The sequence below is a fragment of the Podarcis pityusensis genome (genome assembly GCF_964106645.2).
Source record: "Podarcis pityusensis genome assembly, chromosome: 13".
Lineage (NCBI taxonomy): Eukaryota > Metazoa > Chordata > Lepidosauria > Squamata > Lacertidae > Podarcis > Podarcis pityusensis.
The window spans coordinates 764,433-780,452 of record NC_138038.1 but is presented as its reverse complement, the minus strand read 5'-3'; the positions used below and the strand labels follow the sequence as shown (position 1 = coordinate 780,452).

General features: G+C 44.6%; 1 protein-coding gene across 10 annotated transcripts in view; it reads left to right on the top strand.

The window, feature by feature from the left end:
- KIAA1671 overlaps window positions 1-16,020 on the top strand; it is a 212,717-nt gene that overhangs the window by 86,559 nt on the left and 110,138 nt on the right. The window lies entirely within an intron of this gene.

The window sequence follows — 16,020 nt, the reverse complement described above, 5'->3', positions numbered from 1 at the left end:
TGGCAAAACACAAAAGAGCTGTGTTTGGCCTTTTTGTTCTCTCAGTTGATAACGTAACACCTGGGTGCCTGTCTGTGGTCGTGGGCTAAGTCCCTGCTGGGGAGCCATGTAAAAGGTTTCTTGTTCACTCATACTCAGCTTCCCTTAAAGTCTAACCAGGTCAATGGGGTGTGTGGGGGTGTGTGTGTGAACAGGACCATGTGGACTTGCAGTTGCATAGTGCACACACACAAGGGCTTCCTGAAGAAATCATTGTTTGCGGCCTTGTTTGGTTCCAGCATAATGCCAGGAAAGGCTGCTGTGATTCTAAACTTAGCCAATTCAGCCTTGAGAGGGAATTTACCTCCAACGTTGAGAATATGCTGCAAGGACATTTCTTATTACTTTGAGGAAAGTGTAGATAGGAGGAAGTGTAAGTTTGCGAGTGCTCTGAATTTGCTGAAGCAAGAGTGGGCTGGGAGTATAATTTTAAAAATGGGTTCTTTGGTTTGTGTGGAATGCCAAGCTCTCTCTTGCCCATTGGCATCTTCAGGTTCTCCAATGTCCCAGGAAGGCTTCTCAGAAAGGCTCCCCAAATTTCAGACTGGGCAGGATAGGTCTTGCCTTTTCAACTCTCTGGCCGGTTCCTAGGGGGAATATTCTTCCAGCTGGCTGACTTCCCCCTGCTCCAGCTGGGCTTAGACAGGCCCAGCAGTTTCACCCTTCATGTTTCATTGCCTTGAACCCACCTTCTCCAGAAGGCCCTGTGGGATGTCCAGAAGGTTTATTCCATCCAGAAGTGAGGTGCCAGGGTCACAGCTACCACACTTGTTACCTCTAATGACACTGCTTCAGATTTTACATGTTGGTATCTACAACACAGCAGAAGGGTGGCTTCTGCAGCCTCATGCTAGAGTGTTTTGAGAGCGAAGAGTTAAACCTCCTCCATGGCCTGAGCTGTTCTTTGTTTACTCTTTGGCTGGGCCTGCCAGAGAAACTAAAAGGACATTATTGTGTAAGAGGTAGGCAAAGGCAGGTTGTTTGAATAACAAAGCTGGTTGCGGGAGGGGAATGTACCTTAAGTGGTGTTGATCAGAATTGTAGAGACACCTGGGTTGAATGACTTGTTTATGGCTGATCCAGGTTGCAGAGCAATTTGGTGCCAGAAATCTACTCCATCTGGGCGGTTGTTGGCATGGCACCAACAGTTATCAGAAGTAAATTTGATTAATTTCAGCAAATATCTGGTCATGCTGAAAAACTTTATCCAGAAGGTGAGGTCAAGCACATGGTCTCCACATTGAACCTGCCATGGTTGAGGCTTTTAATTTTCTCTGTGCCATATAATTCTTAACCTAAAGTTCCCAAGGGTTATGCCTCTTTTCTGTAAGGATATTGTCCTGTGTCAGCCCTGTTCAGAGTGAACAAGAACTGCTTAAACATGTGTAGTTTTGCAACTGCACTAGTTATTGTTCCAGGGTTCTTTAGAGGAGGTCGTGAAAAATTGCACTGGTGCACAGCTGATAGAAGTTTGTAGTACAGAAATGAATGTGGTAAGGTACTTAGGAAGCTGCCCTGTACCAACCAAGACTCTTGGCACAGCTAGCCAAGACCACAAGGCAGATCCACACCATGCTTTCAAGTCACATCTAACATACATTTAAAGTGCATGACTACACCCCAAAGAATCCTGGGAGCTGTAGTTTGTTATGAGTACTGGGCATTGCAGCTCTGTAAAGGGAAACTACAGCTCCCAGAATTCTTTGGTGGGTGACATGTACTTTAAAATGTGTGTTGGGTGTGGTTTAAATACATGGTGGGGATCTGCCCTCAGACTGGGGCTCCCATGAAGGGGAGCAGCCTTGGTTTGTGATCTCCATGTAGCCTTGAACATGTACAAAAATGATGGCTTCTGCCAACGTGGGAGAGTCATGGCAGAACTAGTCTATACTGACTGGGGTTGGCTCCCCAGAATTTCAGGCAAAGTCTTTCTCAGCCCTCCTGGGAAGATGGCGGAGATTGAATTCCAAAAGGACAGACCAGACGCTTGGTAGCTTTAGGGCACAGACTCCTGCTTCTGATGGCTGGCTGTCATAGTGGTTGGCCACTCTCAACCCTGAAAAGCAGAGGCTGTAGCAGTAGAGTTTGGGGGCAGTGACTGCTTCAGTTGTCAGCTGGATTTATGTCATTGTTTTCTTTTTGTCCCCCAGATCCTTTCTCCTCCTGTCTCCAGGAACTCCTGGTTCCTGACATGGTGTGACTTCCTGACTTGTTTTGGACCTGACCAGAGGCCACATTTTGACAAACAGGGAGAAAGTTTCTTTTGTAACCCCACCCCCATGGTTGCACTGAAGGGTTTTAAAGAAACAGGCCTTTATCACAAAACGAGTCTGTTTAGTCAAGAATCTGTCCCTTTGCTTCAGATGATCCTGCCTATATTTCAAGGTTGGATCTCTGATCATAATTGGACTCTGGAGCTTCCTGACCTTAAGCAGGGCTCGTGGTCCTCACTTTGTCTTGGTGCTCATTGTGGCAAGCGCCTACAGATGGCTCCTCCGGAAGGAAGTTCACGTTGAGAGTCTAATTGGGTAAACAAACTATGGGAGCCTCACTTAAGGCACCAGCAGCAGCAGCGTTCTCCGAATCTGGCTTTAAGCTTCATCAAGGGGCAAGATGGATGTTGGCATTTTACCCCTTTACTCCTGGCCAAAGACATAAATGACCTACATTTGGGGATTACTTTTGGTCTGGACTTCCATGATTTTGCAGACTTGAGTACAGGGAAGGGCTGTCAATGTCAGGCCCAGGCACTCCACTTCCTGTGTATTATTCCATGGCATACATCTTGTCTTTCTTTTGAGTCCCTGATTGGCAGCTAGGTCACTTAGTGGGCCAGGCTAGTGCAGAGCTCTTTTTACAATTATGTAAAATGAAAGCCCATAAAGCTGGTGGGAGGGTGCAGAGCACTGGTTGGTTTTTCTCTTCTGCTTTTTTGGCAAATTCACCAAAAATAAATGAAGTTTTGGAGCTATTTTAAAGGGAAATTGCCAAAAACGACACTGCCGACATGGGTTGTCATATGTTTGGCAACCCTGTCATACACAGTGACAACACAAATCAACTCAATTTAATAAACAAGGGGACTAGAACCGGCACCCAAGCAGTTCATAGTTTTCCACTTGATAACCTCTTTAATAGGCTGTGGAATTTGCTTGCAGAAGAGGCTTGGCCTCTAAGAAAAAGGCTTCTTCTGTTTACTGTATTCTTCCCATCTCCAGTTTTCAGATGGTGCCTTCTTGAAACCACGTCTCGCCAAGTTAAAACGAAGTTGGTGTGTTAATAGGCAATATTCCTAGATAACTTACCCTAACATAGAATCATAGAATCATAGAGTTGGAAGAGACCACAAGGGCCATCGAGTCCAACCCCCTGCCAAGCAGGAAACACCATCAGAGCACTCCTGTGCTTGGTTGTCAAGCGCAGTCAGAGACCTCGTTTGCTCTTGAAAATGGGTGGAAATCTATCCTTGTGCCCTGTACATGTGCACCTGCTTGTCTGCCAACATCTCCATACCCCATTGCGTCCACGTCATTTTACTGATTTCTGCAGTGCAGGGGGTTGGACTAGATAGCCCTTGGGGTCCCTTCCAGCCCTACAATTCTATGATTCTATCTTTCCCTTGAAAATGGTTGCAGGAGTTGAACTGGGGCTTGGTGTTTAGAATGTAGAATTGTTTCTGAATGTGTGTATCAAGTTTCAATCTTACACGTCAGAGTTTAGTGGAATAATTGTGCTAAACCAACCTGACAAATGGGACCCAAAATGATTTGAGTTAAACCACAGGGTTCCCTTTTATCTTTAGTAATCTTTAGTGTAGCACAAGATTGCAGCGTGGAGTGCTGCTGCTCAAGGTTCCAGCCAGCCAGGTCTTTCCCCAAAATACTCCATTCCACATACAGTGCTCCTCTCCCGCTCCCCCCACTACCAGGGGCACTCAGCGTGCTCCGCCCTCATTCGGCTGCTGGTGCAGGTGGCATCACTTTGGGGGCAGAAGAATCAGCCCATGAAGGAGGAGCCTCTGGAATGTTTTTACTGCACTTCTGTTGCATTTGGGATGCATGTTTATATGTTGCAAGTCACTTTATTGAAAAGTAGTCCTAATTATTCTAAAAGAAGAAGAAAGCCTCCTGAGAATGCATCCAGAAGCAAATGGTATTTAAAACTAATTACTCCTTGGTACATGCAAAGGGAAACATCAGACAGCTGTAAGAACTTGATTCCATAGACATGCTGGCGATACATCTTTTTTTTTAAAAAAACCCAAAATTCTGAATAGAATAATAATTGTTGCCTTTGCACATTGTGGGTAACTCAGAGCAACATTCTGAGAGGCAGTGTGGTGCTGTGGATTAAGGGTAACAAGTTTGAAGAGCTTCCCTTTGGGGCAAGGGCTGTAGCTCATTGGCAGAAACCTGTTTTGCATGCAGATCCCCAGTTCAATCCCAGACATCTCCAGGTAGGACTGGGAAAAATCCCAGCCTGAAACCCAGGACAGCTGCTGCCAGTCTATGTAGATAGCACTGAGCTAGATGCACACAAGGGTCCGAGTCCATATAAGGCAGCTGCTGCTGTTTCTATGAAATCTTTCAGGTGTTCCACGTATAGCTCTTGTGGCAGTGACCCAGCAGTGCTTTATTCAGCTAAGCAGAATCAACAAATCTTTCAGATGCCAGCCAGGTCTGTGGCACTTGGCAGGTCACATCTCAGCTACCAGGCAGGGAGGATTGGGGATCATTTGGGCACTTTATCAGAAGTGATGGTAAATGTTAGTAGATCAGCTGAAATGCTAGACATGCCTAACCTTTTGTGCTTTCATGAAACAGCTGCTGCTGTTTCAAGCACCCTCTCTCTTCCAGATGCTATGGCACTTGCAGCTGGTATGCGAGTAGGTTTCCCCTCTTTGCTCTCTTTACCAAAGAGGTGAGGAGGCAGCCAGGTTTCCTTGCTGATGGTGCCACTCCTTTGGAAACTCACCTCCTAGAGAAGCCCACCTGGTCCCCACTCCCTCACAAGGGTTAGGAAGCTGGTGGACATCCTTCTTATGTTCTCTGTCTTGGTTGTAATGTTTTGTTGTTATTCTCCAGCTGCTGTTTTCCTGGTACGTGGTGCTGGTTTGGTTGATATTGTCTATATTTCAGCTCCATAAGCATTCTTGAGTACCTAATGATAATGAAAGGCAGGGATGTAGTTCCCTATTGCCCATTTGATTTCAAGGATAAACCAAAGGAAGGGGTGGAAAATGTTTACCAGTTAAGGTGCTCTGTAGATCAAATAATAGCAATTTGCTGGTTGCCTGCCACATGAATGCTAGTTTTACCCTTCTCAGCTCAGCATTCCTCACTAGAACAATTTCTGGGTTTTTTGTTTATAAGTTGACAAAATTTAAAAGCAGATAAAAATTTTGTTTTCATCATTGTCAGATTTTCTGCTGATTTCTTGAGAGCTGCTCAGATTCTTTCTAAAGTATGTGCTACAATATTCTTGCAGGAAATGTAAAAATCAAATATTTTCTCTCATTGGAGAAAAGTTAGCTTTGTAGAAGAAAATTTAACATGAACCACTACAGCGTTAAAGGAGCTTTCCATGAGCCTCTAAGTTAGGCTTCCTCAACCTCAGCCCTCCGGATGTTTTGAGACTACAATTCCCATCATCCCTGACCACTGGTCCTGCTAGCTAAGGATCATGGAAGTTGTAAGCCAAAAACATCTGGAGGGCCGAGGTTGAGGAAGCCTGCTATTGAGTCTTTTAAATGCAACCAAGACGTAACGCTGGATTTTACATCAGGAACTATTTGGCAATCAACTCCTTGTTAGTACTCACAAGAGCCATTTCCAAATCAGCTTTGACTGCATTCTGGGTTGGTAATGTCACTTTCTAACTTGCACAAAGTGGAGCCATTTTTGGGGTTGGTGATTTTGGTAGTATATCCTCACTTTTCAGATGGGAGAACTGAGGTTTAGAGCAGTTAAGTGGAGGGCTGATCAGTACGTAAGGTGTGAATGTGACACTCCTACCTGCCCCAAGAAGCATCTTATGCCTTTGGAAGGATGCAGAGGGAGTGTCACGGATTTTTTGAGGGGCTGGTAGGAGAGGTGCAGTGAAGCTGTGCTTACAGCTGGGAAATTAGCACCAGGCAGGAAAATGGACTTGCCATTCATGGTGACCTTGGACAATTTGTTTTAGTCATGCTTTATCCTACATTCTCCTTTTAAACGACATTACCAGCCTTCATAACAATACATCATCCCCACCCCCTTTTTGGTTAAGGAACATTCTTGGAGATGTTAGCTAATGTTTTACGCCGTAGTGTAAACCCAGTCTGTGCCAAACAATGAGTGGCTAGTGTTTGACTGCCAAGGAATTTGGAGGAGAGAACTGTGTTTGTGTTCTCCAGAAAGGCCTTAGGGGCTGCTCTTTGGGCTGGCCTGAGGGAGTATGCGCAGCAACTGGCTGATATGTGCTTACGCTGGAACCCCATTTGTGGGAGACTTCCCCATTCCACTGGATCTCATGCCTAGCTGACACACACATAGCAGGTGAACTGGTAAAGACTTGCGGACCATACAGCATCAGACTGCAGGAAGAGATTTTCTCTTGGGAAAACCAGCATATCAGGAAGAAACGAGTAGAAACGTTGAAATGAATGGATGAGACTAAGTTTTACAGTTAGTGAAGCTTACTTGAATACCACTCCTAGACTAGAGGTCATCTTCCTGCTGCCTGTTCAGCCTGGTTTTGCATGCAAATCAGCTGCTGCCATCTTTATCTCAAATTCCAGCTGTTTCTTGCCAGGGCAGGCTAGACAAGAGAGGTCTGAAAAGGCCTGAGCGTCTCCAGGAAGTAGTGTGCAAGATCTTGGTATTCAAGTAAGCCATCTGTGGTCAGGGATAATCTGGGTCTTCCTCCAGCTGCAAGCTTTCAGACCCATATGTTAAGCCATCTGGTTACTTGCTTCTAAACATCAGCCCAGGGAATGCTTGTGTCAGGTTAGATAATAAAATTTCCAGTTCTAATTCCAGCTTCTCCATGCATTCAGAGAGCACACTCGCTTTTAATTTTACCAAATTGAACTGCCCTGTCCTCCCAGTTCCTGCTTCATCATTTCATAAAGCTTCCTCTGATCTTAAAGCAAACACCATCTCTTTGCAGGCCTGCCACCCGCTTGGTGAGGTGACCTTTACAAGCCTGAGGTTGGCAGTCTTGTACTGCAGAATCAGGTATGCAGACACCTTTGTTTCCATGTGAACCTTTGGAGCAGCACTTTGATTTTATTTTTTTAAAATAATATTTATTGATTTTCCAACCATTTAAACACAGTAGAACAGAAAAAAAGAAAAAAGAAAAAGAAAAAGAAAAGAAAAGAAAAGAAAAGAAAAAACATAAGATTAACAAAACAAGACGCAAACCATTTAAAACACAAAACAATTTCAATATCTTAACTTTCATTCCCTTATTTCCACGACCTCCTCACACCTCCCTTTTTGTATTCCACTTCTATTAATTGTTTCAGCAATTCCTTTCCATCTTCCTCTGTTTTCTATCCTTTAATTATCTTAACATATTCTAATCTTATTTTTCCCTTTAATACTCTATTAGTCTATTTATACTTAATTCCTTATAGCATTTCTACTAAAGCCATATAACTTCATTCCAACATTTTTCTAACATTCATTATTTTTGCAATATTTCTATAAATAGTCTTAAACTTTTTCCTTTTTTTAAAATGATATTTATTAAAGTTTCAAAGAATACAAAAACAAAAAATAAAAATACAAGAAAATACAAAATACAGAAAAAAGAATAAATTTTTTTAAATATAACAAAAAAAAGAAAAATAAAGAAAAACATACAAGATAAAAACAGTTAAAAACCCGTTAACTTTCCATAGCATATCTTCCTTACCCTTATTTCCCCGGACCTCCTCATACCTCCCTTTTTTGTATTCCAGTTCAGTTTGTTAGTTCAGCAAATCCTTACCATTAAGCTTTTACCCATTTGTAAACCTTTTTTCGTATCTCTTAAAGCATTACAGCTGGAAACCACTTAGTTTCTATCCAACATAAACTTTTTCCAGTCTTCTTCCACCGTCTCTTCTCCCTGGTCTCGGATTTCTGCCAGTCGTTTCCGCCAATTCCATATAGTCCATCAACTTCATCTGCCATTCTTCCCAGATAGATAAATCTTGTGTCTTCCAGTACTTCACAATGAGTATTCTTGCTGCTATTGTTGCATACGTGAAAAGAGTTCTATCCTTCTTTAACACCAATTGGCCGACCATGCCCAGGAGAAAGGCCTCTAGTTTCTTCAAAAAGGTATATTTAAATACCTTTTTCATTTCATTATGAATCATCTCCCAAAGTGTCTTAATCCTTGGGCATGTCCACCAAAGGTGAACTCTAATCCTCAAATTCGTCTGTTTTTCTTTGAGTTCAGTCATAGCAAGCGTCAACTTATATTCATCAAGTTGCTTCTGTAGGGCTGGGGTTCTCTTGCTCTTTCTCTCCAGTTGTGTTTCTTTACATTCAGCAACAACAGCTTTTTCCCTGGCCGCCTCCGCAGTTTGCCGTATCGAAATAGGTTCCTGTGTCAATTTCTGGGTAGTTTCTATATTAGTATTATTTATACTTTCTATATTTAAGTTAGTTTTAATGATTGAAACATCCACTTTCGCATTTATCATGTCCATTTTCCTGTGAAGCTGATCCAATGAATCATTTATCTTAAATAATGCCGCCACTAGAGCCTCTTCTGTCAACATTTCTCTTGGTTTTACATATACTGGTACAAAGGCTCAGAAAAAGCAGGGGGGCCTGATGGTGGACCTCTCCTGGATTGTTGCCAAGTCCTCCCAGACCTTAATGTTTTGTCAGCAGTTGACTGGTCTGTTTTTCCTCTTCCATTTACCATAACACTTAAAAGATCAAGGCCAGTCCCAGAGTCTCACGGTTTTTAACTTGCAGCTGGAAATTCCCCTAGTCCAGCTCTTGTAAAGCAACCGGTTTCAAAGGCTTCCACTAGGGGGAAACAGTTTCTATTTGCAATAGTCAATAGTATCCTCTTTTAAACAATCCGAAAATTAGTTTCAAGTTAGTTTCAATTTTCAGTTACTTTTACTCCTTTTTAAAGCAGCCGAAAACAGTAGAAACAATGTATTTCTCTTGTTTAACTAGCTGTCAATGAACGTTCTAAACGCTGTCAATGAGCATTCCAAAGTACGTCAGACCTACTAGCAGCCCATTTCCAGGGTCAGAGCGGCGGTGTTTTAGATCTCTTCGCTCTCTCCTGCAGGCATATTCAGTCCACAACTCCCCCGCCCTCTTCTCCTGCCTCCAAAGGGGGGTTTTGTTCTTTACCGATGGAAATTTAATCTTTTACAAAAGACTTTCCAGGACTCCAGCTTGCAACTTCATTGCCTTAGTCTATTTACAAAAGGGGGAGGCGGACTTCCTGTTTTGAACCTCCCCGCTTTGATACCAAATTATACTTTTAGAAATCCAATTCTCCCGTTTCAGCTCTACTCACGGGTAATTACTTTAAGGTCAAATCGTCCACAGGAAAAAGTCAGCGCTCTCCGGCAACGGCTGTGCGGCTTCGCTCCGTGGAAGAAGCAGACGATTCGAAGCACCGCGCCACTCACCCCACGTTGCTCCGGAGACCCGAAAACGGGTTTCCCCGCGAGTAGGGGAGGCGCAGAAGGTGCCCGCCGAATCCCACATTCACAGGCTTCTCCCGCCTGTGATTTTTACGGGTCTCCGCCTTCGCCTTCGCCGTGGCGGCCAGACCCAATTTTTCCACGGGGCAAATTCCTCCCGGTCAGAGAAATTCCGCCATTGCCGATGGCGCCAACCCGGAGCAGCACTTTGATGCCATCGGGTGCCTCTGAACCTGTGAAAAGGGTGCACCAACCTGGTATCCATTGCAGATGAGGATTCTGCATCATTCTGCTTCTGCCAGCCACCTGGTGATGGCTTCCTGAATACCTTGAAATGTCAACCTTCTCCATTTGCCAGGAGGCCTGTCCCATCAGGTGCACTCCACTTCACCTCCTTGACTTCATACCATATGAATTTTAACCCTTCCTTTTCACCTGGCCCTTCCCCTTCTCGCTCAGATGGACTAAACTTTGAGTGCTCCACCAGCAGCATTTTGAACAAAAAAGGAGCCCTCTGGATCGGGCCAACAGCCCATCCAGTCCACCATGCTGCTTTGACAGTAGCCAACCAGATGCCTCAGTGGAAACCCCATACGCAGGGTATAAGCACAAGCATTCTCTCCCTCCTGTGGTTTCCTGCAACAGGAACATAGCCATCCTGGCTAGTATCCATTGAAAGCCCTCTCTTTCATGAATTTGTCAAGTCCTCTTTTAAAGCCATTTCCTGTGGGAGAGAGTTCCATAGTTTATGCGCTGTGTGAAGAAAGACTTTTCTGTCTGCGAAACTTAAGTGCAAGTGAGTGTGTGCTTTGCTGGCCTTACTGCTTTCTCTCCTTTGAGCCCTTTCAGTTTTGAGCTTTGTTGATAGGGTTGATTTCATTTCTCTATTATATCTCTTCTGATTTTATGTTTGTGGCATCCAGTCTAAACCTTTTGCAAGATAGGCCACAAAATCATAAGGAATACCACCACTGCTGCATACAACAAGCAAAATGTTTGTTGATACTAAATGTTCATGGCTCCACAAAAGTGATGTTACTTGCAGGATGCTGTGGGACAGAAATACGTAACTTAGATTATTCAGGCAGCCTTCTGGTTGCATAGCAACCTTGGTATTATTAGCAGTGAGAGCATTCAGCTACATGGCACAAGAGTAGGTGGGATGTTTAGTTAGGTGTTGAGAAAAATGAGCTCTGCTTGCATCTCCTGCACTGCTTTAATATAGCAGCAGGACTTGTTCTCCTAGTGCATGGAGATGAGAGAGACTGGCCTGTTGCAAGCTGTCAGAGTTTTGCATCTCTTTGGCTTGTGTGTGTTCCCAAACCTGAAACTGTCCTAGTTTGCTAATGACCAAGTAAGTCTCAAGGATCACTAAGGTCTCATCTCCTGTTCATCCCTCTGTGGTTTTTAGCAATAGTCCATAACATTTGCTGTTCTGTCACATCCACCTACATACCACAAGAGCAGGCGTGCGTATGTTCTTGGTGATTGCACTCTATTGATGGGGAACTCTCTGAAATCCTGGTCACACTACAGAGGGGGTGGGGGTAAAACTGTGCTCCTGGATTGTACCATTGCAGGCTGCCATTAGTAGGAGAGGCAGCTGCATATCTGAGCTCTTCCCACTCTTCCCAAATAAACTCACTCTGCACAGCAAACCAGCTTATTAAGCAAAAGGTTGGAGATGTTTTCCACATGCAAAGTGGTGTGTGTGTCTGTGTCTGTCTATAGTACATCCCCTGCAGTCTGAAATGGGACAGTCCAGGAATGTTTTGTCACCTCACTTGTGTAGACCAGGCTGGAGCCTGAGGGTTGGATCCAAGTAACTTCTGCTCAGAGTAGACTCACTAAAATTAATGGACCTGTTAGCCATGTTCATTAGTTTCAATGCATCTCCTCTTAGTAGGACTGGTGATTTGGGGTGGTGCTGCATTTGTGTTTTAATTATTGTAAACAAGCCTTGGGACCTGGGGGTGAAGGATGCGTAATAAATAGTAGTAATAATAATAACTTTAAATGAGCCTTGTTTAAATGAACTGTGCTACTATCAGAACTCTTTCTAGCATGTCCAAAATACACATGTAAGTCAGACTCTGTCATGTTTAACTGTTGTGGTTTCCAGCTAAAGAGTTCTAGCAGGGAGAAGTCTAGACACCTTCTTAAAATGACATTTGTAAGACTTTGTGGAGGGGGAACCCATGAAAAAAGTCAATATTCCTTGTCAATATCCCCTAGACCCAGTGATGTTTCTGTGTCCTCTGCTGGATTTCAGAGACAAGGGATATTCAACTGGATGGCTTAAGTTTGGAGTATCTGATGCTTCAGACATAGAGGATATTGGGAGTCCACACTTTAGGCAAAGGAAGGAGAGTGGCTCATTGGCAGAGCATGTGCTGTGCATGCAGAAGGACGCAGGCTCAATCCTCAGCTTCTCTGGATGGGGCTGACAAGGTCCCTTGCCTGGAGAACCACCCCCGGGCAGTACAAATAGAACAGGCTAGAGGCACCGAAGATCTGGCTTGGTATAAGAGAGCTTCCCATGTACCCACAATGGTGTCCCAGCACCCTGTCAGGGCTCCAAGGCACACCTTTTAGACTGCTTCCTTCTTGGCCCTTCCCCCCACCCTGCCCTTGAAATGTTGGCTACCCCAAGCCACTCATGTGCTGGGGTTCAGAGGGTTGGGCTGGTGGCTGCACTGGCTCCTTCTCCTCTCTGCCTCTGCAGAGGAGTCATCAGCTACAGAAAAATGCTGTGTCTTCATGCTGTGGGAAATCTTCCAGATAGCTGCCATGGCTGGTGAGGTCAGCTGGGATAGGATCCTGCTCAGTTCTAGGAACTGTTTATCTGTTGCTGCAGCAGCAAACGTTAGGGGAGAGGAAGGTGTCTCTCACTCAGGAAATTGCTCTGCCTAACGCCATCTCCACATTGGACAGGGGTTCTTCACCGGGTCTAGAAGAAGGCATTGAGCCATGTTCAGATCCTTGTGGGCAAAGTTAACCTATCCAGTAGTGAGTATTTGGAAATGGTGCTTGGATTTTGTGTGTGTGTGTCTTGGTGTGCTTTCTGGGGAGCAATATGTGGATTTTGCCTTTACATTTCTGTGTGGTCAGTAAACTTTTTAAAGGAAATATGTGCCTGTTCTGTATCACTCAGTTTCCCACGGGCATCTGGTTGACCACTGTGAGAACAGGAGGCTGGGCATGAGTACTCTGTTAGCCCTCTGCTCAGTTGGAGTGGAGACAGGAAACCTTGAGTAAAGTGACATTAAAATTGTCACCTGATTAAAATGTTGTGGTCAGTTTAATCACTTAAATATGTACATGTGTAAAAGCAATAGTTCTGTTTTATAGAATGCCCTTGGAGCAGCCTTCCCCCACCTAATGCCCTTCAGATGTTCTGGCCTGCAACCTGCATTAGCACCAGCCGGCATGGTTGTCTGGGAGTTGTAGTCCAAAACATTTGGAGGGCAGGAACCAAGATGGAGTAGGCTGACAACTTGGAGGGCTTTTTTACAATGCAAGGGGAAACAGGCCACGTCTGCCTGCTGTGCCATCCTTTCTTTTTAAAAATTCATTGCATCAAAAGTAGATTTAAAGAACACATTGAGTAATTGAGGGCACATTTTTAGTCAGTGAAAGGGTTTTTAATCCATCTAGCTAAACATTGCAGCCATGGAACTGCAGGCACTCCTAAAGCTGTGCTGGTAGAAGGGGGTTGCTTGTTTTCCAGGCACAAGCTGCACGGGTTGACTGTGAAAGGAGGCTTGCAAGTAGCTAGTCACCAGGTTACCGGGGTTGCCTCTGGCAGTTCAAGCACTTTGCAAAAGTTGGTGGTTGTCTTACTTTAGGGTTGCAGGTGGCCCATAGCTTTTTAGGAAGGCTGGAGAAAGTTATCAGGGCAGGGGCATACTTTTGTAGTTGCACTGAAGCCAAAAGTGTATCCCAGAGACTGCCTCTCTGTGCCCCAACTTGGTATATCTGATCTCCCTCTGAGAGAAATTCCAATCCATCCACTGACTTAGAAACTAGGATGTGTGTGGACAAACATTTGTGAGAGAGGCTGGATTTCCTTTTTCTGAAAATTCACCCCAACCTGAGCCTAGCTAAGAGGTGCATGAGGGTTGGTGTATTTTAGCTGATTGTTTGGTTGTGTGTCATGTTTTCAGTGGGATAGTGTAGAGAACAGAACTGTATTTAACTAAGCAGGCACCAAGGATTGCTTGCTGCACCTTGAATGCATCATGTGGATTCTGGTGAGTAGTTACATTGCAAGGCAGTGACATAGAAGACTGCTACAGGTCTAGGGGAGCTATTGCTCAGCAACTTGGCTATGGGCGGGGCACCTTGAACTCTTCATACGACTGCTTCTGTATGGTGAGGAAATTTCCGTGTTCTTAGGTTGCCTTTGTGATGACTTTTGCTTGCAGTCGTTAAGAACTGCTGGCTTAAAGAGCAGCCTGAACATCAGACTCTTTCAGATAAGGGCAAATTGTGTTTTTACTACTGGGGGGGGGGGGGGCAGAGTTGCTGCAGCAACCTAGTCAGATGGGTGACACATAAATAATAAATTGTTATTGTTATATAAACCTTTTCAGCAGCCACAGTCCCAACTGCAGCATAGATAATCTGAAAAAGGGGTGTATGGGTGGGTGGGGGGGGGGTTGTTTCTCACATATGTCACAGACTTGGGCTTTTTATTTTATTTTTTACTTTACAAAGTTTGTGATCAACCTGTGGAAGGAATTTGCAATCAAATGCTACCAGCTGAAATGCAAAGGATAAGAGACAGAGAGAGAGAGAGAGAGAGAGAGAGCGCCATTTTGCCACCAGAAGGTTCCAGCCTGTGTCTGTACCAGTCCTCTCACTTTATGTGGACAACAAGGACCCACCAAGAAACAGCCTGTAGCAGAAGTGTGCAACTCAGCCTTGCATCTATGTGCCCCCCAACCACAAACTGGGGTGCAACTCTTTCAAATGTTTTGCCTGGAGGATTTTTTGGGGTGTCTCTTGACACTTCCCATCATTGGTAGAAGAATTTCCATAGCACATTTTGATGTCTAAAGATAGAATAGAATCATAGAATCATAGAATCATAGAGTTGGAAGAGACCACAAGGGCCATCGAGTCCAACCCCCTGCCAAGCAGGAAACACCATCAGAGCACTCCTGACATATGATTGTCAAGCCTCTGCTTAAAGACCTCCAAAGAAGGAGACTCCACCACACTCCTTGGCAGCAAATTCCACTGTCGAACAGCTCTTACTGTCAGGAAGTTCTTCCTAATGTTTAGGTGGAATCTTCTTTCTTGTAGTTTGGATCCATTGCTCCGTGTCCGCTTCTCTGGAGCAGCAGAAAACAACCTTTCTCCCTCCTCTATGTGACATCCTTTTATATATTTGAACATGGCTATCATATCACCCCTTAACCTCCTCTTCTCCAGGCTAAACATGCCCAGCTCCCTTAGCCGTTCCTCATAAGGCATCGTTTCCAGGCCTTTGACCATTTTGGTTGCCCTCCTCTGGACACGTTCCAGTTTGTCAGTGTCCTTCTTGAACTGTGGTGCCCAGAACTGGACACAGTACTCCAGGTGAGGTCTGACCAGAGCAGAATACAGTGGCACTATTACTTCCCTTGATCTAGATGCTATACTCCTATTGATGCGGCCCAGAATTGCATTGGCTTTTTTAGCTGCCGCGTCACACTGTTGGCTCATGTCAAGTTTGTGGTCAACCAAGACTCCTAGATCCTTTTCACATGTACTGCTCTCAAGCCAGGTGTCCCCCATCTTGTATTTGTGCCTCTCCTTTTTTTTGCCCAAGTGCAATACTTTACATTTCTCCCTGTTAAAATTCATCTTGTTTGTTTTGGCCCAGTTCTCTAATCTGTCAAGGTCGTTTTGAAGTGTGATCCTGTCCTCTGGGGTGTTAGCCACCCCTCCCAGTTTGGTGTCATCTGCAAATTTGATCAGGATGCCCTTGAGTCCATCATCCAAGTCGTTGATAAAGATGTTGAATAAGACCGGGCCCAAGACAGAACCCTGTGGCACCCCACTAGTCACTCTTCTCCAGGATGAAGAGGAACCATTGATGAGCACCCTTTGGGTTCGGTCAGTCAGCCAGTTACAAATCCACTGAGTGGTAGCATAGTCAAGACCGCATTTTACCAGCTTCTTTACAAGAATATCATGGGGCACCTTGTCAAATGCCTTGCTGAAATCAAGGTAGGCTACATCCACTGCGTTCCCTTCATCTACCAGGCTTGTAATTCTGTCAAAAAACGAGATCAGGTTAGTCTGACATGACTTATTTTTCAGAAATCCATGCTGACTAT